The sequence below is a fragment of the Schistocerca piceifrons genome, chromosome X (genome assembly GCF_021461385.2).
Source record: "Schistocerca piceifrons isolate TAMUIC-IGC-003096 chromosome X, iqSchPice1.1, whole genome shotgun sequence".
In the NCBI taxonomy this organism is placed as follows: Eukaryota; Metazoa; Arthropoda; class Insecta; order Orthoptera; family Acrididae; genus Schistocerca; species Schistocerca piceifrons.
In genome coordinates, this window is record NC_060149.1 from 319,320,562 (window position 1) to 319,347,294 (window position 26,733).

General features: G+C 43.2%; 1 long non-coding RNA gene across 2 annotated transcripts in view; it reads left to right on the forward strand.

Annotated features, from left to right (window-relative positions):
• The first annotated feature begins 459 nt into the window (after positions 1-459).
• The window catches only part of LOC124721464, a 58,534-nt gene continuing 32,260 nt past the window's right edge, over positions 460-26,733 (forward strand). Inside the window, exon 1 of one of the 2 annotated variants that reach the window (XR_007006333.1) lies at positions 460-587. This is a non-coding gene — a long non-coding RNA (uncharacterized LOC124721464). Of the gene's footprint in view, positions 588-614; positions 1,350-26,733 lie in introns of those variants that run through there. The other variant, XR_007006334.1, reaches the window with a different exon arrangement.

Here is a 26,733-nt window from a genome sequence, read left to right on the forward strand (position 1 = left end):
AGTTTCTTCGAATTGTGTCGGAAAACCGTCTATTCGCGTCCCCATCGGTGCAAGCCTAAATATTTAACGGTTCTCCGTCGGAAAGGATGTTTTTTTCGTCGTTTTCGAGAGCAGTTTCCGACGGCGGGAACCGAAAGGCGGGCTTTTCGAGCGGTCGATCGTCGCACGTTGCGCCCGTCGACACGCGTAGAGGAGCGCGGCGGTGGTGGAGGCCGGCGTATCCGGTTTTTGAAGCAGAAGAAAGTGGTGCGCTAGGAGACGTCTCCTTTGTTCGGAGCGGAGTGACCGGGCCGCGGCAGCTGTGTGTGTTTTTGTTGCGGCACGGCGCGGCGCGGCGCGGCGCGGCAGGCGTGCGTCTGTTGCCGAGCAGCGCTGCGGCGGCCGGGCAGCGCAGCCCGAGGCCAGCCGGGGAAACCGGTTGTGGTAGCTGCGGCCATCTCAGCGTGGCCGTGGCGGCGGCGGCGGGCAGGTGGCAGCTTCCTCTCGCGCGGGGCCCTCCCAGCGCGCCGCACGCAGGCGGGACCGCCGCCACTCGCCGCCTGTGCGCGCCACGCTCCACAGCCTTCCGCCGCGCCGACGCGCCACCAGTAAGTAACCGCTACTCTGTCGTCTCGCACACCCTCCTCCTCACTCTCGCTTATCTGCCGACGAGAGACGCCGTGTCCGTCTTTGTTTAGCGTTACTGTCTCGTTTCGAAACAAGTGTACGCGAGTCGCAAAGCTCTATTTGCTGCCTAACGCAAGTGGTTTATGAAATCCTCTTTATTTCTCCAGTTATTGTCACGAAGCACGATTTCTCGCGCTCGTTGTTTCTCGCGCACCGTTTCCGACTCTTACATCCTACGAACATCTGTTCTAGTGCAGTCGTGCGAGGGCTCTCTCAACGAACTACCGAAAATTATCAAAATCAGCCGCGGTCTGCGATGACGCACACGTCTCGAGTCTGCTAGCAAAGCGACGTCACCCCCACCCACTGTAGCGCTGGGGACGCGTGTACGGTAGTAGGACGGCGGCTGTCGTCAAAATGTTGGGGAACATATGTCGGCAGTATTGTAAGCGACGTCCCGCGGCGGAGGATAGTGGTCCAGCCGGGCTGTGATTTGGGCCGCGCTCGAGCGTGCCCGTCCAGCTGGTATCCTGGTAGGCTGCCTGGCAACAGAGCCGGCCGGCGACCATTCGAGCCTACAAGGTCACCAGCCCTGTCTCCTTCCCTGGCTTGCATCGCCATTCTCTCCCTTCCTTTCTGCCGTGTAGCCAGCAGCGGGCGCACAGCCGTTCTTCTGGGATGGCTCTTCCTCCCCTGCGCCTTCCGGTGCTGCTGCTGCTGCCTCGCCGACTCGTCGTATCCTCGTAAGTCCAACTTGCACTCTTTATCTCTTTCGATTCGATCTCGTCTTCGCCGACATCTTTGCCAGTTCTTAAGTTTTATAGAAATACTTCCAAATTTAAGTGGTATGCGCCCGTAACTGTGAGTGGTGAAGCAGTGATGGCGGGAGATTTGATGCAACAGGTCCTGTCAAACATTCTGTTACCAGTAAGTCCGTATAGCTGTAGCCGATTCTGCAACTTCTCGCTCTTACTCTTTATCGGCCATATGTCTACTAAGGTTTATATGCTACCGGTTACAGCGACGCGTTACTGTCAAGCAAAAAAAATTACTGTCCATTGTTTTAACGATATTGTGATTTTTCACGGTTCTACATTGACGATGTTCGACAGTGAAGTTAATGTAACTTTTTTAAAGAAATTTCGCGAGCAAAATATTGGAGTTCTTGTCAGTATACTATAGCAATTATGAACAGAAATTTTGTAGAAGTTTCTAGATTCTACCAGAAGTGTGATGCGTACGTGAGTCATTTCCAGTACCTAATACCTCGGTAAATAAATCGTTATTATTTCTTTTCTCCGGTAAATAAATCGTTATTATTTCTTTTCTATGCAGGCCTATGTTTACTTTTCCCTTTCTAAGGAGGTTGTCAGAGTTCTTCAGCCAAGTGGAATTAATTATTACGCCTGTCAGTCTTCAATGCCACTTGTGTATGAACTGTGCGCTGTCGTCACTAATTCGCAAGCTACGTAAGAAAAACATTCTATAAAGGCATATTCTCAGAGGTTCAACTAGTTTTGACGAGACAGAAATTTGAAACAGAATTTCTAGTACGCGTTCGTGAAACTACATCGGCCGAAATTGTTAGTGACACTTTCGTTGTACATTTAGAACAATGTACGTAAACATAACGTGGGCTGCCTGATAGATTAAGTCCCGGAGAAAAAGTATGCAATGAAGACAGCATTCGCTTTTCTTACGGAATGGTATCGATAATCTCATATACGGGAATTCAGTTCGGGCACAAATGAATGTCAGATATGCGTTTTACATGTAAGAGAATGCAATTTCTGTAATGTACCGCTATATGACAGCCATATCTAAAAGGCGTCACGAGCCTGAATGTCATTTTTAAGAGCGACAGGTTATTTCTTGGAGAAGTGCTTTTTTATACTGCCATACTTAGTAAATTTCATTACACTACCATAACATACAGTGTCACAGTAAATGCCGTACTTATACTCCAAAACGTCTGTAGATTTATTGATAATCGGTCTTGGCTCTTAAAGTATAATGCTGTTAAGTTTATGGAACTTCTGCAAAAGAGATAAGCATGTTTTTCACTATTTTGCTGCTTCCATTTATCTGAAAATTCTGCAATATCGTTACTGTTAATCTCACATTTCTTTTTTGTTTTTCTTTTTTTATATAACGCTTAGCTTTTTGTATATAACGCTTAGCTGTAGTAGCCAGATAAGCAGCGAAATGTTGCTGCACAAAAAATATATATTTCATCTGTTGCTAACGGCTGTAAACTTCCCACAGATACGCTCTAAATCATGTATCTCTCATAACTATCTCTGTAAGTAATTTATAGTAACATTCGTAATAACGAGACTAACACTTCGTTAACATTTATGACTGCTTTTCTCTGCATGTACAGTACATGCGAGATCAATTTTGATGCAGACGAAAATTGACGTTGTGATACACTGCAGAAATAATAATGAAAAACGCTACTCAGAACCTGTGTCTTTTTGTGGAAAAAAGGAAGAAAGTATAGTTTAACGTCCTGTCGACAACGAAGTCATTAGAATCGGAGAGTAAGCTATGATTGGGAAAGGAAGTCGGCCGTGTCTTTTCCAATGGAACCATCCCGGCACCTGTCTTATACGGTTTAGGGAAGCCACGGAAAACGTAAAAGAGAATGGCAGGATTGAAATTTGAATCGCTGTCCTCCCGAATGCGAGCCCAGTGTCTTAACTACAGCACCACTTTGGAACCAATCAAGTCAGCAGTGCTAAAAGACTATAGATGCGGTCTGTTCAGCTCGTTTTGTGGGCTTTTGTTATGGACCACCGAATGATGACCTGAAATCTCTGAAGTTATCAAATTATCGCAAGAAACAGCTTCCAGTTACCGCATGTGTTTGTACCAGATGTATTGTGTGTGCCATTTGTACACGGAGCTTTTGTGGTTCATTAACCAATGTACGCTCCTAGGAACACAAATCCTATACAGAAATAAGTAACGAGAAACTTACATGGGCATCACGCACCCTTCCCAGGGTACCCTGCAAAGGGAAACTATGCAATTTAGATTCTGTATGAAGACTAAAGACCGGTTCCGCGCGTTGATTTGCGTAACAATCAAATCAAATTTTGATGTGTGTGTATGCGGGATGGAGAGAGAGAGAGAAAAAAAATGAAACATGCCGAAATTGCACACATCATTGGAAGTTAACTTGCACACCTCGCAAAGAACATCGTTGTCCATTAACTCCGGGCGATCTACACAGCGTAACGTCGCTGTCGTCATCTTAAGGTAATTTGGGTAATACGTGTGTACGTCACCGGCAAGAAATGTCTACCTGCTACTTTGCACCATGTTTCTAGGCTATAAAACAGACTTAATTAAATCGAATCGCCCGTTGCGAAATAAAAATGTTGCAGTTATTAGTGTCAAGCAGCAATTTATTGGTCACGCGAACACAGAAGACATATTAAATGGTTCAAATGGCTCTGAGCTCTATGAGGCTTAACATCTATGGTCATCAGTCCCTTAGAACTTAGAACTACTTAAACCTAACTAACCTAAGGACATCACACAACACCCAGTCATCACGAGGCAGAGAAAATCCCTGACCCCGCCGGGAATCGATCCCGGGCGCGGGACGCGAGAACGCTACCGCACGACCACGAGCTGCGGACGAAGTCATATTACATAGGACCAATGTGGCACTGTCATTTCGTTTGTTTCGATGATCACTTGCGAACATTACTTTAGATGTATACTCTAATACACAATGACGTAGTTTTCTAGAATATAAAGTTACCTAGGAACTTTAAAGATCTGAAATGTAACGACGCATTAACATTCTATTTTCAGTTTTCATTCCAATGTTTCACTGGTGTGTTTCTAGACACAAAAACAGTATACGCTGTTTTTCCTTTGAAAAGCAATAATTCCAATGAAAAATTATTCATTTAACTGTAAAAATATGTTCTTGTGTAATTGCTAATTATATATGGATATACCCGTAGGAAATTCATTTACTACCGCAAAGAAATACGCTGTAAAACAAGAAAGGGTGTCACGGCCACAGATTAGAGGTTTTCTGTTGGTCATCAATTCCAATTCATCAGCTACCCTAATTTCACTTTTAGCAACAGAATGTAAAGCAAAACTAAAAAGGATTAACTATGGGTTAGTCAGGCACTATACGAGTAACTTGCAGTTGTTATCAGTCACGTTAAGCAGAAAAATTCAGCAGTGACAATCCCTGCTCAAAGAAAGAAACTCATCTGAAGCATTACGTGCATTGGGTGTTAATTTTGCAAAGGTGACAGAAAGGAACAAGCTACATTGCGGATGTATTTCATAAATGGCATGAGAGCAGTATAATATAGAATATGAATGAAACAGTAAGATTAATTTTCTCCGTCTCCTTTTCCTATTAACATAAAGGAAACTGGCAACTAAAGCGCACTGTCGAAACACGTAATACAATTTTCACACCAATAAATGTTTGTACCTCATAAATAGTCTAACATTAGATTATTCATCACAGCGTCTTTTTTATCCTCGAAGAGCTTATGTACTGCTTCATAATTGGCCTGATTTATCCAAATTGAGGAACATTCTGCAATTGTTTTGTATGCATATACATTGGCTCAATGAGACCATAATGCTTTCTAAAACTTGGTCGCGCACGTAACAGAAAAGTTTACACTAACAATACTCTTAGTCTGATGCGAATGAGACAATGTGCGTTCCAATGAAAATTATGTCCCGGGTTAAAGCAGTTCAACGTTTTTGAAGAGGCCTGGTGACGCCACAAGTTTCAAGCTTGGCTCCGACGAAGAAGATTTGTCTTGGACGTCGACAAGCTGTTCTCTAAACGGCCTCCGCAGCAAGGATGTGTCAGCAGCATTGCGCTCTTCACCGTTATGGACTCGCTAATATGTAAACGGGGCTTTGCTGTGTGAGCTTTCCACGTGAAGTGCTAGCGGCAAGAAAAGTCGTGTCCATCAACCTATATAGGCAACGGGTGACCAAACAGCACGACGCGTCTCTTTGAGAAGCGTGATGTAGCGCTGTCGTTCGGACGTAAACACCCACACAAATGGAAATGTATGTTTTAGGATTTTGGAATACCGAGTGATCATTTTAGCTCTGTTGTGTCAACATTGGCCGAAGAATTTTATATCGGTTATATCACTTTACACAGAAGTGGAACAGCGTTGCATATCTGTATCTGAACATGGTTTTACTGTACTTGGGGGTCACATAATTCTTGAGGCTACAAGCGTTTCTATGGAAGCTTTTATTAATATAAGGTAGTCACAAAGAGTGTCCTACGATTATTTAAGGTTTTCAAAATTGACACAACAAAACTGTTAGAAATTTTTTTATTTGAATTTCGATTTCGAGCAGAGTGATTTCTACTCCATTCGTTCTCGCGATTTTTCCACGGTGAAAAACTCCATGAAAATATCTCATAAAATTAAGACAGTGATAAACATAATATAAAATTGAGACAGTGATAAAAATAATACGAGGTTCTTATTACAACTTCTGCTTTATTTATTACAACCACATTTCGTCTCCCTCTGTTTAATTACATCAACTCGACATGTAAGGCACTACATTCCTTACTGGAGTGTAACTGTTCTAGTCGGCACAATAGGTCGTCCTTACATTGAAGGGTTCCCTAATTTGGTATCAGCTTGGGTTATACGCTGCTTCCCGCAGGAATTGAAAGGATTAAACTTGGCCTCGCCTACTTCGAGGTTGCTAAACAAATTACTGATGCATTTGTGAAGGAAGGAGCGTATGCGTCGACTGTAGCCCAATTAGAAACATCATTCCAGTATTCACCTCTAACGGTTTTTACGAAATCATGAAAACAACAACACCAGGAGGGCCATATAATAATACCTGAACTACACTTTTTCCGAACAGAAAAGCCGGCCGTTGTGGCCGAGCGGTTCTAGGGGCTTCAGTCTGGAACCGCGCGACTGCTACGGTCGCAGGTTCGAATCCTGCCTCGGGCATGGATGTGTGCAATGTCCTTAGGTTTGTTAAGTTTAAGTAGTTCTAGATTCTAGGGAACTGATGACCTCAGATGTTAAGTCCCATAGTGCTCAGAGCCATTTGAACTACTTGAACCGAACAGAAATATAATGACAACTATAGCGCCTCCACGTCCAGTCCACACCCACAGCAAAAATGTATGTATATTTCTGAAAATGTACTGGCGAAACTTACATGGAAACATTTACTGAAAACTTTCCGTCGATATCTGTAGGATGACTAAATTTAGACAGAAGCAGATATATTGACAATTGTGATGATGTCTGGTTATCATTGTGTCTACGTAGTGTTAATGATTCTATGAGGCTGGACATAAATGCAGCGTTATATCTTTTGAGGAACAAAACCAAGCATGATGTTTTAGTCGGTGGCCGTTTGCGTCGTAATTAAATACCGGGCTGACCTTTTAGATGCTGGTTCTTCATGGTTTTCCCAGATCAATACACATAATTATCGGGGCAGTTTCTTCTGCGAGGCATCAAGCGCAGTTAGATTTTCATTCGGTAAAACAAGTTTCAAAAACCCGTCGGGAAAACGTGACCTAGGTTTTCCATTGTTTCCCACTGTCTCATCAGGCAAACACTGGGACAGCTTTTTTTCTAACAAAGCTGTACTATTTCGTAACTCATTCTTTTTTTCTTCAGAACTAGTGTAAAATCACTGATGATGTCGACGGAGTATTAGTTTAACGTCTCTCTCCTTTAGCGTAGCAACAGCTTAACAATAAGACCTGCAGTTGACGCACTCGCTGCATAAAATGGCAGCTAACTCAAAATGAATGAGAAAAAAATAAAACATATTTCATGTAACTATGAGAAACGTAAAGCAGTGTAATCATCAACTGAGGAAATAGCTCTAAAAATTCTTGGAAGATCAAAAAAATTGTTCAAATGGCTCTGAGCACTATGGGACTTAACTACTGAGGTCATCAGTCCCCTAGAACTACTTAAACCTAACTAACCTAAGGACATCACACACATCCATGCCCGAGGCAGGATTCGAACCTGCGACCGTAGCGGTCACGCGGTTCCAAACTGACGCGCTTAGAACCGCACGGCCACACCGGCCGGCTTGGAAGATCAGATCGTCCATCTGACACCCTTACCAGTTTTGAAAAGGCTGACTAAGAGTAGGATGTAAGGAAGCTAGAGTTGAATATCTCGCCGATGTCGAGCTTATTAATGTCCTTCCACAAGCTCAGAAAAGAGAAGAAAGGGATGAAGAATTAGCTGCCGCTTTATCGAATGAGCCATGCCGGTACTCGCATCAAGTGATTTAGGTAACCTTGGAGGACGTAAATATGGATGGCGAGACGAGGATTTCTGACAACTTTCCTCATGAATACGACTTCACTCTCTTAATCATTGATTCGTCTCGCTCAGCAAAAGCTTAAGAGAAAAATCAGAAGTGCCACGGCATTTTAAGGATATTTTTGTAACCAGTGCGAAAATTTCAGGTAGTATCAGCAAGAGTTTCACTGGGAGAGTTTTGGGCATCGTAGAATGGCTCCAGTCTTAAAATTACGAAACAGCGTTTACCGAAAACAGTGAACATCTTGTAAGTCTCGCCTAATGACGGTGGGCAAAATTAGAAACTGTATTCACATCCGCTTAGGGATGCTAAAAATTATTTTGTTTTTTACTTATTGCTACTGAAATTTCAGGTATACTCAACTTCAGGTACAGCCTAAAATGGAACTCTGAACACAGAGATACCGCCAAAACATCAAGCGAATACGATCTGTGCTCATATCATAGAGCCGGCCGGAGTGGCCGAGCGGTTCTAGGCGCTACAGTCTGGAACCGCGCGACCACTACCGTTGCAGGTTCGAATCCTGCCTCGGGCATGGATGTGTGTGTTGTCCTTAGGTTAGTTAGGTTTAAGTAGTTTTAAGTTCTAGGGGACTGATGACCTCAGAAGTTAAGTCCCATAGTGCTCAGAGCCATTTGAACAACGTCATAGAGAACACGAATAAACCCAAAACAATGTAAGAACCAGGACTCATATTTGTAAACGGAAACAACAATGTTTAATAATCACACGAAGGCTGTGGACCCATTCTATATCGAACGACTACAGCTGTATTCATGTCGTTTTAAACGAGGGTGTACGTTTTTCGTACAGGATCCGCGATTGACGAAGGGAAGGGCGGTAATTGTATACAAGGTAGCATCTGCCTCACAACAAACAGTGACTTGCAGGGTACAGATTACAATTTACTCCCGTCTTTTTCAGACACGACATGTTCTCTTTGCAATGACCTCGTCTGTCGCAATTTCGGAATCATCCTAGAGAAGAAGTGACTTTCATTTAACAAAGAAAATCAACAATCATGTCTGAAAGCGACTGTTCTCAACGGGTTGGCGTAACCCCAACTCCGTGTTTCTCGTGATAGAACTGTTTGAAGCTGGCGAAATCTGTCTCGCTTTTTCGCATTAGTTGAAAACGGAGTTGGTTTGATGGTCGGCGATTTGAGAGACGAGTTGTCGATACGGAGGTGGGTAACAAGCGCCAGATGTTGCCGCAGACAGGGCGGGAAGCGCCACGGGGAGCAAAATAAGTGCGGCCCTTATACCTGCGCCTCAGGGTCGCACGGCACTGCGCTGCGTTGCGAAGTTTCCGCAGCTCGGTTGCGCGCCGGCCAACGGATTGCTGCCTCCGTAACGAGCGCGCCTCGCAGCTCGGCGGTTGGCTCGGGCACACCCGCGCCGGTACCCGTTTAGCTTACGTATTTGACGATCATTGTTAGCGTCTTATGCGGCTAAATTCTTCATAGCGAAAACACGCCACAGAAACGTGGCTATACATGATCCCAGCCAGCCCTTGTCTTCTACTGTGTGTTCATCTCTGTTAATGCCTACTCATCACAGAAACGTGGCTATACATGATCCCAGCCAGCCCTTGTCTTCTACTGTGTGTTCATTTCTGTTAATGCCTACTCCATCACCGTGATCATTACCAAGAGCTTCGCCATGATCTTTTAGTTTCGCGATGTAAGGCGAAACAGTTTTGAAGTTTCACGACAAAATATTGTGGGTCACTTGCTGCTAGTCAGTTTTAGTTACGTGTTCCGGCTTTCTTCAAACTGACACTGCATTGAAACGTCTGCCTATGTGTTGGGTGGGATGCGAGCTTTGTGTGGGAAGATCAATTTGTTTCTAGGAAGGGTGGAAGGAAAAGCTGGACACGCCCGTGGTCCTTCTATATGCCACGACCGCACATTCTCCCATTCTTCTACACCTCAGCTCGTGTTCCATGCCTTAAAGATGTCGACGAGGTGTTAAATTTCCTTTTGATCCTCATCCCATCCTGATGACTGAAGAAAGATAGGCTGGTGTTTAACGACCCGTTAACTTTGAGATCATTTTAGACGGAGCACCAACTCAGCTGACAAGAATGGTAGAAACAAGTAGGTATGGCTATATTAGTAACCCATCATGTCATTCACCTTTAGTGGTGTATTTTTATTTTATTTTTTTTTACGTTCAGAAAATGCACATAACCGTTTAAAATCATTCATAACTAATTTTTGCTCTGCAGTGGAGTGTGCTCTGACATGACAGATTAAAACTGTGTGCCGGAGCGAGACTCGAGCCCGGGACCTTTGCCTTTCACGGGCAAATGCTCTGTCGACTGAATTGGACTCGCATTCGGGTGGACTGCGGCTCAAATCCGCGCTTGACTCTCCGGATTTAGGTTTACCGTGATTTCACCTAAATTGCTCAAGGAAAATGCCGGGATGGTTCCTGTGAAAGGGCGCGGTCAGTTTCCTTCCCCATCCTTAATCAATCGGAGCTTGTTCTCCGTCTCTAATGACTCGTTTTCGACGGGGCGTTAAACCCTAATCTTCCTTCCGTCCTTCTACCAACTGAGCTGCCCAAGCACGACTCACGACCTCTTTTCACAACTCTACTTGCCCCAGTCCTCGTCTCCTGCCTTCCAAACTTGACAGAAATTCTCCTGCCTGACTAGCGGGACTAGTAACCCTGGAAGAATGGCAAATCAGTCGGTAGAGCAGTTGCCCGCGAAAGGCAAAGGTCCGGGTCTCGAGTCCCGGTCGGGCACACAGCTTTAATCTGCCAGTAAGTTCCATCATTATCATCGCCTTTAATGATTCGGGGAAATCCCTCAAATCCGAAATAAGGAGGCTAAACGGTAATTTGAATCCTGTTGCTGCCGAATACTAGATCAGTGCCTTACCTGCACTCAGTCTCAACGGGTAATGTCGCAGCTGGGCGTCGAACTGAGACCAGTGCATGTGCCACTGAAGAGAAGTACTGGTTGTGTTATGTAAGAGGTCTGGCAACCGCAGCCAACAATCCGCATTGTGAGTGAAACCATCCACTCTTGCTGTTAAAATACTTTTATTAAAAAGTTATTATCGATTTCGCATCAGTAGAGAGGCATCTTCGCCGGCCAGTGTGGCCGAGCGGTTCTAGGCGCTTCAGGCAGGAACCGCGCGACCGCTACGGTCGCAGGTTCGAATCCTGCCTCGGGCATGGATGTGTATGATGTCCTTAGGTAAGTTGGGTTTAAGTAGTTCTAAGTACTAGGGGACTGATGACCTCAGATGTTAAGTCCCATAATGCTCAGAGTCACTTGAACCACTTGAAGAGGCATCTTCAGGTGATAGATTTTTAAAAAGTCATAGCGCGGTAAAGTGATTGCTTGGAACCAAGTCCCATCGTTCATTGCCTAGATAAAACCGGTAGCACGCTAAAAACGGTTGTCTGTGATTAAATTGACTGGTATCGCGCGGCACCATGCCGTAGACATCATAGAAGTGTGCACGGCTAGTGTAAACTGTATCTAGACGATGAACAATGGGACTTGGCTCTAAGCAACCATTTTGCCGCGCCATGACTTTTTAAAAAATCTGTCACCTTAAGATGCATCTATTTAATAAAAGTATTTTCACAGCCAGTGGGGAAGGTTTTATTCACCATGTGAAGTACCGAAGAGACGTACTAACGGATGATCGAGTGAGGTGGCGCGGTGGTTTACGCACAGGCTCAAAACTGCATAGCATGCGAATCGAAAGAATTTGCATCTCGTGTAATCCATATTGCTTTAAATGACTAAGAAACGTGTGATACCGCCTTTTTTCCATGTTCATTAAATCATAAAGTACATCGCAGTGTTACGTGTGTTTGGGAACGGTATGCCTGAGAATGTGTGGAACGTGGATCCTCGCATAATGAGAAAACGCCTAAAATCGCGTAGAATGGTCTATTTACGAGATGCAGGAATAATTGAGCGACCTTCCGGTCCTCGCAGCAATGTGTGAGCTAACCAGCATACACACAGGCGAGGAAGAGTCGTGTCCTCATTGGCCGGTTTACTCAGTGAGTACAGCATACAGCTAAGATACCTTGCCGCTGATGCAATCATGACTGCGTTTGATCAATCGTACGTTTACTTGGCTGACATTTCGATATCTGCTTGAGTCAGTCGCCGAGTGGCTCTCGTAAGTGGGGACTCTGTTGCTGGTATACAATAAAGCTTATTGATACACTATGAAAGAAATGAGCTCCAAATTTCTAGGAAATATTGCTGATGCTGGTCAGGATGAAACTGTAATGGAAGATCAGTGGTTTCATTCTAGTATTTTTTTAGTATTTTATTTTCTTCTTTTGTTTAGAATTGTAGTGAAAAGTAACGACGAAATGGGCGCCGAGGGTCAGTGAAGGAAATATGGCAGCGGCCAGGTAGCGTTTGAACTTGGAAAAGGACGTTATTTCATGATCGTAGAACGTTATTGAAGAACTAATCATGTGATTGTCAAGGCGGGGAGCAAGGTGTGGGCGAGTCAGAGGTGGTTGTTCAAATGGTTCTGAGTACTATGGGACTTAACATCTGACGTCATTAGTCCCCTAGACTTAGAACTACTTAAACCTAACTAACCTAAGGACATCACACACATGCATGCCCGAGGCAGGATTCGAACCTGCGACCGTTGCAGCAGCGCGGTTCCAGACTGAAGCGCGTAGAACCGCTCGGCCACAGCGGCCAGCAGAGCTGGTGATCATAAGGTCTGCGATAGGAAGGGATATTTGCTTAGCCTTATGTGCTAAGAACCGACATCATTATACTGACAACCAAAGTAATCAGTTTCTACCTCCAGTGGGGATCGTATGATGCCGCAAGCCGTATCCCAGGCTTTCTTAATTACAATCCACATAATACGATGACTTTCTCCAACTGTCCTCTTGGCTCTAAAACGTAGTCACTCGTTCATCAAAGACAACTTCCGAGATGTAATCACATGTGGGGCTGCTCGGCGCTTTTCAGGACAAGAAAAAACATTCGAGCGAATGTCAGGTAAGAACTGTAAGATTTGTTGATGAAGACAGTCAAATTAATATCTGCTGCGTTGTTGCTAACGTCAGAAACGTTTAGCTGGTGTCATTAATATACAGACAGAAAAACCTACGAGTCTACCGTAAACCTATTTTGTGAAAAGTAGGCCTAATAAAAACTAAACTTCTTATAACGGTCGCAATTATCTAAGGCAACAGTTTTCATTACAACTAAATGGCATGTTCTTCCCGGTATTCATTCCTCACTGCAATTAGATACGAAGAATATAGAGCGTCTGATCGCCGTTGTGGTAAGAGCAAAGCCAATCGTTTTGCAACGAACAATTGTAGATCATATACGAATAAGGAGTATGTGTATGTGTGATATACAACATAAACTAAACACAAAAAAAATGATAAAATAGTGTCGAAATTGGCTTCAGTATTAAAAATGAAAACAAAAATGTTCTTGGTAGACAGCGGTCTCCCATTAACTGCTTACTTTTTGTTCTGGAAGCTCACAGCTGTCCATGTTGACAGTAATGCTCCAGTTAAACGACTGGTTGAGCTGTTTTTCCATGTCTTGTAGATGCAGCACAAAGATTTCCAACAAGTGAAAGGACCAGGAATAATATCACATATCGCTTGCGATAAAAAATTTAAACATTTCTTTCAATCATCACTTTTGATGAAGTTCTGTCAACAGCACTGATGACACAAAACATGTGCTATGAATAAATTTTTGAATCCGAGATCTCCAGGTCGTTTTTCCGAATGCCCAAATGCCTATTTACCGTCCTTTATCTGAGAATAACTCCTCTAATCTTTTACCGCGAAATGAGAATATTTCGTCTTTAGCTACATTTTGCGGAGCGAGTCTTTAGTGTGTTAGATATTCAGAGCATTAGCGTTATACCAAAGCTGTAACAGTTTGTGCAATAAAGCAGAAGCAAGTCTGCGTCATTATTGACTAACAGACCAGGAGTTACAAGAAAACTAGCACTACGGACGCTGTCCCGACGCTTCAGTGTTGCACGTAGATGTGGAACTAGTGTCTGAAACATCTAACCGATGCTGGCGTTATTGCTTTCTATTTATCGAGAAAGACAGCATCCTTAACTGCAAGGTAAAATGTGCGAAATGGCAAAACGCACCAGAGTTATCCTGCGGGCCTGCTAACGGATCGCGGAGTATTTATCTTTATGTTCGCCACTAGGTACGGCGTAGACAGCACGAATATAGAGCTTTTGCGTTTTACAAAGGAAAAAAGACTTCAGAGACGAAAGGATCGTAATCAGAAACCGGTACCGCAAGTTTCTGATTATGGAGTTGTTTTATTTCGGTGCATGCAGCGTCAGTTGCACGCAGCTGCATAAGAGGAGAAGACATTACGGTAAGTTTTCTGTGGTGATTTGTTACTCTCTTTTCACGTAAACTGTTCTGTTACTTATGACTAATAGATTCACCCTTCGCCGAAAGTGAGAAAGGAGGGGACCATTCTTTTATAATTTTTCACAGTGACCGTCAGATTTAGACAAAGAAGATTGTTTCCGCACTATGAGGGATTCAAAAGAAAAAAAAAAAGAGAAACGGCTAAAAATGTAGCAGAGTGTTGCTCTATTTCCCGCGAATGTTCCGTCGTTTCTTCTTATTCTTCTTAGGCCCAGTTAAGCATAGTTTTTTTTTAACACTGTACCCTAGTTTCTGTCAGTCTGTAGTATCGCAGATTCTGGTGCAACGCATACACTAATGTTTGCTAGAAATTTTGTTCCGTTAGTATACAATAATGTTCCCGATGTAACCGTTTTCTTTGGATAGACTTTTTTTCTGTTCTCCATGCACTATTGGATATGCAGCTTCGAGATTTCGGAACGAGACGCAGTATAAAAAAAAAGAAAAAAAAGAAAAGCATGAATATGGCAAATTTCGAACTATAGGTAATTATCAGAACAATACTTCTCGCGGGTAAAGTTCTCCTATTTTTTGTAATATGTAATTTTTCGCAGTTTCTTGGAGATCACAAAAATAATGATAGATGCCTAGTATCCTAATTCTATATATTTTCTGAAGTCTATGTTCAAGTGCAGTCACTGAAAGGTCGATTAGCAGCTACGTCACACGCACACACACACACACACACACACAATCTCTCTCTCTCTCACACACACACACACACACACACACACACACACAAACACAAACACATACATGCGTACCCCACGTCTTCCTGGACGAAAACTAGAGAAATGGTTTTTTACAACTTTGCTTACATCTCTCGCCACTTCTGCTCTGCGAAACATATACAGTTCTGCAGTCTCGCTAGCGAAAGAAAGATTTGCAGTTGAGTCCCTTATATGTTACTTAAGCACATATCTCATGTCTGCAAAGCAGACAATGATACACTGGAGACTAGTGAACTGTTAAAATCAGTCTTTTGCTATTGCCTCCGTCGTTTTCAACAACAAACCTAAGCTTTTGTGAAGTGAAACTCAGTCAGTATTCTGGCATAACAGAATCTTGTGTTAAATTTTATTTCTTCCTTTTGGCAATTATGTGCACCAAATATTTGTGACCATCTGAGTCACTGCACTGAAGTTCAACAAAAAAAAAATTACGCAATAAATAGAACCACCGGGTGCTAAACTAACTAGACAGCTACCGTCATGAACGTGCATTGCACTTCCAGTTATGCAACTCTTAACACTCTACTGTCCCTTAAATTTCAGTTTGTCAGATAAGCTAAACGTAGCGAACACTCCATAAAAGAGTGCGACATTATGCCTCAATAACGCCTTCCTCAGTAGCCTTCTCTCAGCTCCTTCCAAGCTACGTGGAGACTCCTGTCATTCTGTTATACTAACATCAGTGGGAGGAACGGCCGGAGACGTGAAACTATGACGTGTACTCGGATTAACCAATAGTTTATGGTTGGAGAGACAACATCACGGTTACGGTTGTCTGCGAAAACCAGTTACAGGTGTTGACCACTGACGCATTGTGTATACGAATGGTGGTAACCCCATCAGCATCAGCCAAGGCCTGAAGATGCTGCACTGAAGCACCGAAACTGGTAGTAATACAATAAATGACATTACAAGGATGGCTGTATGTGTTTCATTTCCATACATAACCAAATGGAATCCTGCTGTCTGCGAAAGGCACGTGTTTGGGTTAAAGTCGTGGCCCACTACTGTCACAAATCTTCAGGATCTCGTTTGTAATCGTGAGAGCAACAATTACATTATCGACTGATATTAGTCTATGCCTACTAACGAACAACACTTTCTTAGGATGTTAGAAACTGTCACTTCGAAAACTGTTAACCGAAGACCATTCGCCTCCATTTCTCAAGTACTTTTTGGAGTTAATTAACGTTTCTATTTGGTTCTAAATGAAACAGTGGACGAAGAGAAACTATACATAAATAGTTTTTTCGTTGACCGCTGTAAAGAATTTTCAGGTCGTTATCACATTCACTGGTGAGGATCTCAACGGCCTTGCCTTGCACAGTTGCTCGCCAGTCAGCTCTATTCGGACAGCTGTGCATTTGACGACGCTATTGTGCAAGTCTGTATTCATGTCCTTGTGTGACATTCTTATCATGGCTAGTACTTGCCCCTTTCATGGAAGAGAACTGTACAGTGGAAACTTACTTTGAAAAACAAAAGGTAGACTGAAGCCAAAGGCCCCTTTCACACATACCGCATCACTGCAGAAATCAGAAGACAAAGACTTAATATCGGAAGAAGGCTACAGCGACTTCATTCTTGAGAATCATAAGAACGAAATCCACATAGTAAATGATACTAACACCGTGAAAAGTATGTGATGATTCTCTTTCACAAAACAAAATGTTGTCACGGTGTGATTACTAAAATACTTCTCCTTAATACAGTACATTCCTAGGGAAATTAAGTCTTAAAAAACAATAATATCTAAAAAAAATTCGTTCAGAAGCGGGACGCTTTACAAATGAATGAAGTGTATAGTAAGAGTCATTGTCGTACCGCATCTACAACTGTTTCAGCTCCGTATCTGATTTGGAGTGAACGTGTTATGGGACGGTAACGGATCACAGCGTAACATACCTGTCGTTGCCGCTGGTGCCAACCGGGTTACACTTCTTCTCTCGGTCTGCAGAGCCTTAGTCTTCATATTTCTTCACAGAACGGACAGCGTCTTTTCTGTCGTTCAGTGGAAACTGCTTAGTTATCTCGTTTTGCAACGTGCGTCGCCTCTGACTGCTCGAAAATTTTACTTTTTCTGTATCATTTCATCCTTTGAAAATAGTTATATACAGTTTCATTTCGGTTTTCATACTTCACTACTAGACAGAGAGCAGGCCTACCTACATCACTGTCGCACATACATGGCTTCTACAAGTTTTTGATAAAGTCTGGTTGTGGTTAAGACCAGGTGTCACACAAAGATCAGTTAATTTCTGTATATTTCGAAGAGTCAGTTTATGAACTCAGTTAGCGCTCGATGGCATTGCAGAAGTATTGGCATAACTGATACTCGGAGAGTTTAGGATCTTGGACAGTAATTCATGTTTAATTGTTATCTTTGCACCACTGCAGCTCGATTGTAATAGTGTTTAGTGAGCAGTTTTGTTGCGGGAAGAAAGGCATATTTGGTGGGAAAGAGTTCACTCACGAAGGAACGCTAGTGGTCAGAAACAATACTGAATCTTCACAATTCATGGTGAGTCTTGCAGCAATCATAGGATCAAAGGAGAGCCAGACAAAATTTCCGTCTTAGACTATAACAAGCCTACATGTTATTCGCAGATTTTCGATCTGCACAAATTAAAACAAAACTGTTCATCGGCTTCGGAACAGCCAAAATAAAGAAACCAACCAATGTTCTGTGGTTATCTAGTTACAGTTGCCTGTCTAAAACTCATGTTAAGGACCTTCAACGCTGCCTCCATAGGGAAAGCAACTAATGCTAAATGAGCAAAAAGAATTGTTAGAAACCCGTAAGATTTAAACTTCGACTGTAGTGACATCTATAGTCAGGTAAGTACGAAACAATGATCAGAACATTCGTCTCCCTCCAGCCACCAACAGCTAAAATATTACATCTTGCTAAAGGAACGAAATCGATCCGAGAAATGAAAGACAAAAAAAAAAAAAAAAAAAAAAAAAATGGTTCAAATTACTTTAAGCACTGTGGGACTTCATCTGAGGTCATCAGTCCCCTAGACTTAGAACTACTTAAACCTAACTACCCTAAGGACATCACACACATCCGTACCCGAGGCAGGATTCGAACCTGCGACCGTAGCAGCAGCGCCGTTCCGGACTGAAGCACCTACAACCGCTCGGCCACAGCGGCCGGCAAAAATGGAAGACATTTATAGTTCCAGTGTACAAGGACAAGAGGACACTCCAAGTTCATAGTCATACGGTCCAAACGCGAATATAATAAACAATAAATAAATCCCCTGTAAACTACTGAATTAAAGTCTGCCTTCAGTAACAAATTGTTAGTTTACTGATGCTGCATGATATTTTCCGAGCTCTGGAGCCACATCTTTACGTGCTTTCCCCAAGTTTTACGTACAATGCTTGCATGTAGGTGACGCTGGTCCAACTACATATGAGCAAGTCAGTTAAAGGATTACGTAATTAGCACCGAAATTATGACATTACAGCTTTAAATAAACGGTTATTTCACTGCTACTTGTGCCTCATAATTTAAGTTTTCTAAGTTTTCTCTAAATCCCATTACACGATGCGAGGATTATCATTCGAAAAGACCCACTGCCATTCGTGCACCCCTTTAACGAACTCTCATGAACTTAGATGTCAACACGAACGTTTCCTGCATATACTTCTCCTCATTTGGTTGTCCTCACAGCTAAACACTCTTCTGTGAATGCTTCGCACCTGTATACATTTGTCTGTTGTTGCGGTGAATCATTTTTCACTGCAATAATTTATCCACTTACTAATTGGTGAGCTCCGTGGCTGTGCATTATATTATTTTAATAAATACAGCATCCAGCCACTTTATTATGTAACTTTAGTTAAGCTAATATGCGTTTTGGGGCTTTTACTTGTCTTCAAATGGTTCAAATGGCTCTGAGCACTATAGGACTTAGCACATGTGGCCATCAGTCCCCTAGAACTTAGAACTACTTAAACCTAACTAACTTAAGGACATCACACACATCCATGCCCGAGGCAGGATTCGAACCTGCGATCGTAGCAGTTACTTGTCTTCAACTAGCGTAATATTTATTTGAGTCTTTAGTCAGTTCATAGTTACAACATCGATAGGAAATTGTATGCTGCAGCTGCCTTTCTACTCTGCTTGTTGTTATTCCAATTTTCGCTTTATGGGTGTGTCACAAACACTTTTTCATCTCTATTTTGCCCAAAAACAGCCCAGTGCCCGCCATGTTCCCGACTCGTTAGCTGACAAATTCAATAGAGAATAACTTAATGATGCAGTCAAAAATCGACTAATATTTTGATGGCGTTATGTTTAAAAATGCGTAAGCTTATTGCATGGCACTGTATCGCCACTTGGTGCTACTGCCGTCTATTGCAGAACAGCAAAATACAGCATTAGTGGTGTGTTGATTGTCACAGCCACATCGATTAATATCAACGCGTAACGTCTCAAAACGATATGAGATGTAACAAACACGTAGTGTCGGTAGTAGGGAAGGCAAATGGTCGACATAGATTTATTGCGAGGATTCTTGAAAGAGTAGCTCATCTATAAAGGTGATCACATGTAGAACACTAGTGAAACCCAGTTTTGAGTACTTTTCAAGTGTTTGGGATACCTACAAAGTGTCATTAAAGGAAGACATTGAAGTTGTTACCTGTAAGGTTTATCAACACCTGTGTATTATGGAGATGTTTCGTGAACTCAAATGGCAATCTCTGTGCGAAACACTGCTGACAAAATTTAGTGAACTGGCAGTTGAAGCTGACTACAGAACGATTCTACTGTCGCCAACTTAAAGTTTCGAGTAAGAAAGTAAGAGTGGAACAGGAAAGGAAACGACTTGTAGTGGTTGAAGGCATCCTCCGCCATGCATCGTATAATGGCTTGGGGGTATGTATGTTTCATTTCAGGATTGAAACAATTCATATTAACTGTTTTTTTTTTTTTTTTTTTTACTCTGCTGTTGGTGTTTGAAACGAGCCAACTTCAACAAAAAAAAGTCGGGTACAAAGACGACGAGAGCTGGATCGGAAACTGTTACGAATTTGGCTCAGAGGTCTTAGATGAAACGATGGATTGCAACCCGTAGCGCAGAGTTTCTGGTGTTGCATTCTTCATCCCGAAATTCGAACCGCTCACCGGAGCGGAGACTGTACCTGCGCCCAAGGACAGGCCCGGGAACAGCTCCAATAGACGGGCCCACGCGCCGGGGAAAGGCCTCGACACGTGTTCGTAATCGTACCGCTTCTGTTGCCCATGTGTACACAGCGAGCTCTGGGGCGTTTCTCACATACACTAATGAAAGGAAAATTCAGTACAAAGAAGTCTTCATTTTACTGTCTGATTTATATTGTGTTATGGGCGACGGCTGAAATCCTTCCAAAATGGCGTTGAAGTCTCTGGAAATTTTAGGTCGCGGTCAGTTCGCTTAAAGTATAGATGTGAAGAAAGGCATCCAGACACTGGAAATGAGTCATTGAAACTACTAGACACTTCAGAAGCGAACTCAGTTGACAAACCGGTTATTCGGTGATTTTGGTTTAGTATTTTACTGCAAGGAAACAATGATATTTTCTCACTATTGTAGTATCTCTATTTCCCTGAATTATAACAAGTGGGCACCGATTTATATTTCTTTGTAACCTGTTATTCATTACCTTTACCATGAAACGTAATTAATAAAACTATGGTTAAAATGGGACTTAGCATCTGAGGTCATCAGTTCCCTAGAACTTAGAGCTACTTAAACCTAACTAACCTAAGGACATCACACACATCCATACCCGAGGCAGGATTCGAACCTGCGACCGTAGCGGTCGCGCAGTTCCAGACTGCAGCGCCTAGAACCGCTCGGCCACTCCGACCGACAATAAAACTCTAATACCAGATAATCGCCAGGAATGACGTAATTGTGTACTGTAATAGAATTAGTTGTACACTACTGTTTAGCATTAGTTCTTTCTTTAAAGCTGCTGTCTGACTGTGTATCTGTCGTAAGTTTGACACAAGGCATACTTACAGGACAAGGTGGTAGCACTCAGGCTTGAGGTAGCAGGATATCGGTGTTCATATTCGGCAGCTACTGCAGTTCATGCTAACAGGTGTGTGGATCGCGAAGTAAAGGCGGCGATACGACCGAAGGAAAAAATGAACTAGAGTGAGGCACTGATCGACCCCATGGGGTCTAGCAGAAACCTGTATCGTAAGTCTCTGGTGGAGCAAATGAAGCCGATTTTCGTTGAACACACCCATCATTAGGCTCCTTCGTGTAGCGGTAATTTTTTTTTTTTAAGAAAAGGAAGAAACTGTCGCGAAGCTCTCACAATTTGACGCCCCAATCATTATACGACTACGTCTGAAATTACCTGCTCCCTTATTTCAGCAGACCATCAGCTGCGTTCGAACGGCTGAACTGATCCCATTCGAGACCACAGTACTGCACAAAAATTTGAAATATTTGCAGTGAAAGAAACATAGAAAATCCGTACCAGTGGTCAGCAACACTAGCTATTTTACCATAGAAACGGCCAGCCCTATTTTAACACCGTTGACAAGGAGCCAGAAGACCTAGGTCACTCATACTACCTGTTTTCAGTTGTCCAAAGGTACAGGCATCTTCAACGGGGACGCTTTAAATTCGAAGGACAGCTGAGTAGCTGTTTGAATAAAAAATCAGCCGCATCGTGATTGATGTATTAGCTATAACGGCTGAAGGGAGACGACACGCTCATCTGGAATCATTCTCGAACTACCTTATGTCAAAATCATCCATTCGCAAACAGCTATATTAATTTTTTTTAAAATCATGTTGATTTTTATAACGGCTCATGCAAGTTCAAAGATGACTATCAAATCAGATAGTTATTCTGAAGTATCCATAATTTCCACTCCCATTGGTTCTAACTCTTACATTAACATGTAGCACACAGTCTTCTGTGACTTCCATGTCGATTATTATCACCGAGGTATGTGCAGACCGCTTCAAATTACACTGCGGCTGGGCGACAAACTGCATTTTGAGCGTACGAGGCAAAACGTTTACGAAAATTTCTGTTCCACATCATTATGTTTACCACAACAGTCGTTTCCTTCTACTAAGCAAGGCGGCCTAGAAGTTAAAATACTGAACTCGTATCCAGAAGGACGGGTTATAACTCCCCATTCATCTTAATATAAGGTTGCAGTATTTCCCCCGAATCATCTCCAGACAAATGTCGGACAGTACTTTTAACATGACTATAACCGATCGGAGTCTGCAGCATTGTTTTGCATTGTCCTTGATGCTGACAGTGTGTCCAAGTCTGAACACAAATTCTGTTTCTCGTACTTCATCTTTGTAGTATGTCTGCAGTTCACGCATTACTTCGTTTTCGTAACTCTTATCGCTACTGCACGGAACGTTTCTTGCAAAAACGGATGCAAAAGAAATGAAAACTGGTAATCGTGCTTAGCTTTTGGGCTACAGAGATGCTGCTTTTGGAGAAGTAGCATTCTCTTTGCAAAACAACAATCGTGACTTCTACATGTTCGTTCTCTTCTTCATTTATTCATATGCACAATTAGACTGTTGACTGGATATGTAATTTATCGATTACGGCACCTGGTCGTAGCGCACCTGGATCTAAGGGAAGTGGTCGTTTCTTGTAAGGATGTCTACTAAAAGTACCCCTACTTTCTCGGTCATTAAAAGTAAACTTTTTTGTAGGAGATACACAAGAAAGCAGATATACATAGTTTAGTTACATTTTAGTGAGAAATGAAGTCCATCAATTCCCCAGCGCTGCGTGGAAGCAAACATAAGCGGACCAGAACAACTCTAGACTTTTACGCAGCATAAGCGCAATGGAACGAGATGATCATAGTACGAGGAGACATCAAAAAGTAAGTAACGCTTGTCGCCCCACCCTACGACCATTGTACAGCAAGAGTGATGCATTGTCAGAAGAGAGACATATTCTGGGTTCTGTTGCGATACGGGTAACAGATTCATCACAGTGTGGGAGTGAAGTAGCGCGATAACTGGAAACTTACTTCTAAGTTGAAGTACGTGGGATACTATGATTACTGCAAGCTAAACATGTAAATTGGCTACAGATTCACCGTGAAGTCCTGGCGGTACGTGGACCAAATGTCCGCCTCCGTAGCTGAGTGGTCAACGAGGCTGTCTCCCATGTGGAGGACTCAGGTTCGACTCTCGGTACTGCCAGGGACTTTCCCTTGGTGAGAGGACTGGAACAGTGCACTCAACCCCGTGATGCCAGTCGAGGAGCTACTTGGCCAAGTAGTTGCGGCTCCCGGTCACAAAAACTGGCAACGGTCGGCAGAGCGGTGTGCTGACCCCACGCCCCATCCAGTGGGGCAGTTGGCAGAGGAGGACACGGCGGTCGGTCGGTGTGATGGGCCCGCCAGGGCCTGTGGACGTAGTTTACGTTTTACATGGACCAAATGTAATTTGGCCTCCAGCCGTAGTGAAATGGTGCCAACAATTTGACCAGGATCGCACAGGCGTGGGAATACTGATTGGGAAGGAAGGCCATCGACATCAACGACAGACAGCAATACCCAGGCAATCGGGGAACTAATTCGCAGCACTCGCAGATTTTGCGACATTAGGACGTTCACACGGTTATTTTCAAATGGCTGCGTGACCAATGAGAAAAAAAAAGGTTCAAATGGCTCTGAACACTATGTGACTCAACTGCTGAGGTCATCACTCCCCTAGAACTTAGAACTACTTAAACCTAACTAACCTAAAGACATCACACACATCCATGCCCGAGGCAGGAATCGAACCTGCGAGCGTAGCGGTCGCGCGGTTCCAGACTGTAGCGCCTAGAACCGCTCGGCCACTCCGGCCGGCGACCAAGGAGAGGGTTTCTATCTTCGAAGAATTAAACGATTGGTAAAACTTTCCAACAGTTGTTTACATAGACTTGGTGGCAATGTTGAAAAATAGTGTCTTGTATCTGTGATACTTGATGTGTAGTGCATCATTCAATAAAAGTTACTTGGCGTGCCATAATAATGTCTAACTTACGTTTTGAAATCCTCTTGTAAGTATGTAAGAGGAGTGAGGGTGTAATCAAAATTCTACTCTGTATTCAACCTGGAAGAAATCACTTTACTCGTCGGTTACGGGAAAGCCCTGGAAACAGAATTTCAGGCAGAAGAGTGTAATCATCATAGAGTAAAGCTTGGTCTTCCAGCGCACAGTCATAGAGATAAGCCGGGGAATGTACAGATTATGTTACTGAATAAATACAAGTTGACAGATGGCCAAACCTGAGATGGACAACTAGTAAAATCTGAAGCTTTACATGACAGTGTATTATCTGAGTAACCAACACTGAGTGCTTTCTCGTTCACCCCTATTTATACTCTTCTTTGTATTTAGAGAGAAGTCTTCCTTTATTTGTTAAGCTAATGAAAGAAGAGGAAGGTTCTTGACATATGGCAGTTCAAAAAATCCTCTCTCCAGATGGACTATATGACTCCGTCTAGCGGCATTATGTTAGTGGCCAGCAACAATTCGCATAGGCAAATATACGGGGGAAAGCTTGTAAGAGTGTTGTGGGGTAGGTTGTGCTGAGAAATTCGTCGCGACGTTTCCGAGTAAATTACCACGGAGGTTAGCCGTTACTCGCGCAGATTCGAGTTGCCTGTCTGATATAATTAGTGTCAGTTGCTCTCTTAGTGTAGATGATAGCGCACGAGATTGCCCAGCCTTTGGCTCGGGTTCGATCCTTACTATCGTCCTATGCCCAGTTTTTATATCGCTCTCTTGTTCGGTTTTAGAAAACCAAACGAAGAACACCTTTGGCAACACCGTCACTAGCGGTCCGCTTGAATATTCGCGCGTAACGGCCTGATTGGCTAACTTCAATGCTAATTAATTCGGAAAGGGGGCAACGTACCGAATTTTTGATTCAAATGGCTCTGAGCACTATGGGACTTAACTGCTGAGGTCATCAGTCCCCTAGAACTTAGAACTACTTAAACCTAACTAACCTAAGGACATCACACACATCCATGCCCGAGGCAGGATTCGAACCTGCAACGGTAGCGGTCGCGCGGTTCCAGACTGTAGCGCCTAGAACCGCTCGACCACATCGGCCGCCCCGAATTTTTTTCTTAACAATTATTTCTCAGCACAACCTAGCCCACAACACCCATACAAGCTTTCCAGACTGTTTCTGACAACCGTGTAGATTGTTTTTGAAGTGTTATGTTCTCTGTTGTGCATGACAGATGCGTTAATAGTTGGAGTTTAGTTGCACCATCACAGCATCGTGTTTGCTCAGATATTGCATTATAAACCCGAAGGACCTAAGTTTGGTCCCCATTCGGTCATAGAATTGTTTTCTGGCAGTTGAGATGCCTTTTCTCTCTTATGATGTTTTGTGTGTGTAGAAAAGAAGCAACATCGTTGCTTTGTTTATGCACTGAATTATAACTGGTTGGCTGAATCGTTTCTCAGACTGGAGGCAACGATGAACTTATCACTTTCAATAGGACCACGTCTAATGAAGCATTGCGCTGCTAAAGTTAATATTCTGGTTGATCTCTGATTTTCAGAGATACCAGAGTAATTGTGTAGAGACGGGGAAAAAAGAGCTTGAGACATTCTCGTCGACATCGTAGCGTGTTACAACAAGCCTAGATTTGCTTCTGGAAGAAGTCGATTGGTATTACGACACGTACAAAATATGAGATCATTTTATTATTATTTTAAATATAAATATGAACTAAAAATATAAAATACCTAGCTTGGAAACAATCCCTGTCCACAGAAATGACGATACGTATGTGTTACTGTCGCTGAACACTGACTGTTATTATTGACGCAATACAGAACGATGGTCTCATCTCTCTGTACAATTAACTATAAACTTTGATATTTAGTTCTGACAAATAGTTCTGTTCGGTCGCAGCCGGATCTGACGAGCTAAGGCGATGCTGTCGTCGTAGGCGATGATTAACGAGTGGGGTGAGCGGCGCTGCACTCTGATGTAAGTAATCTTCCGGCAATGGCGGCGTATGGAAACTCTTGAGGGCGTGTATACGCCGTCTCTCATTCGTTGCTGCGTCAGGCAGTGACTGTCCTTACTTGTGTTTCCGTCGTGAGGTACCAACTTTGACATGGGACCTTGTTCTTCGGACGACACCACGAACAAACGTATGACATTTATTCGCAATTGCAGAATCTTTGTGATATTTGGCCGTGCGGTTCTAGGCGCTACAGCCTGGTACCGTGCGACCGCTACGGTCGCAGGTTCGAATCCAGCCTCTGGCAAGGATGTGTGTGATGTCCTTAGGTTAGTTAGGTTTAAGTAGTTCTAAGTTCTAGGGGACTGATGACCTCAGAAGTTGAGTCCCATTGTGCTCAGAGCCATTTTTTTGTGATATTAGCTGCATTAGGTATGGGGTTGTAGATGGTATGACATGTGGATGTTATAGTCTACATCTACATCTACATCCATACTCCGCAAGCCACCTGACGGTGTATGGCGGAGGGTACCCCGAGTACCTCTATCGGTGCTCCCTTCTATTCCAGTCTCGTATTGTTCGTGGAAAGAAGGATTGTCGGTATACTTCTGTGTGGGCT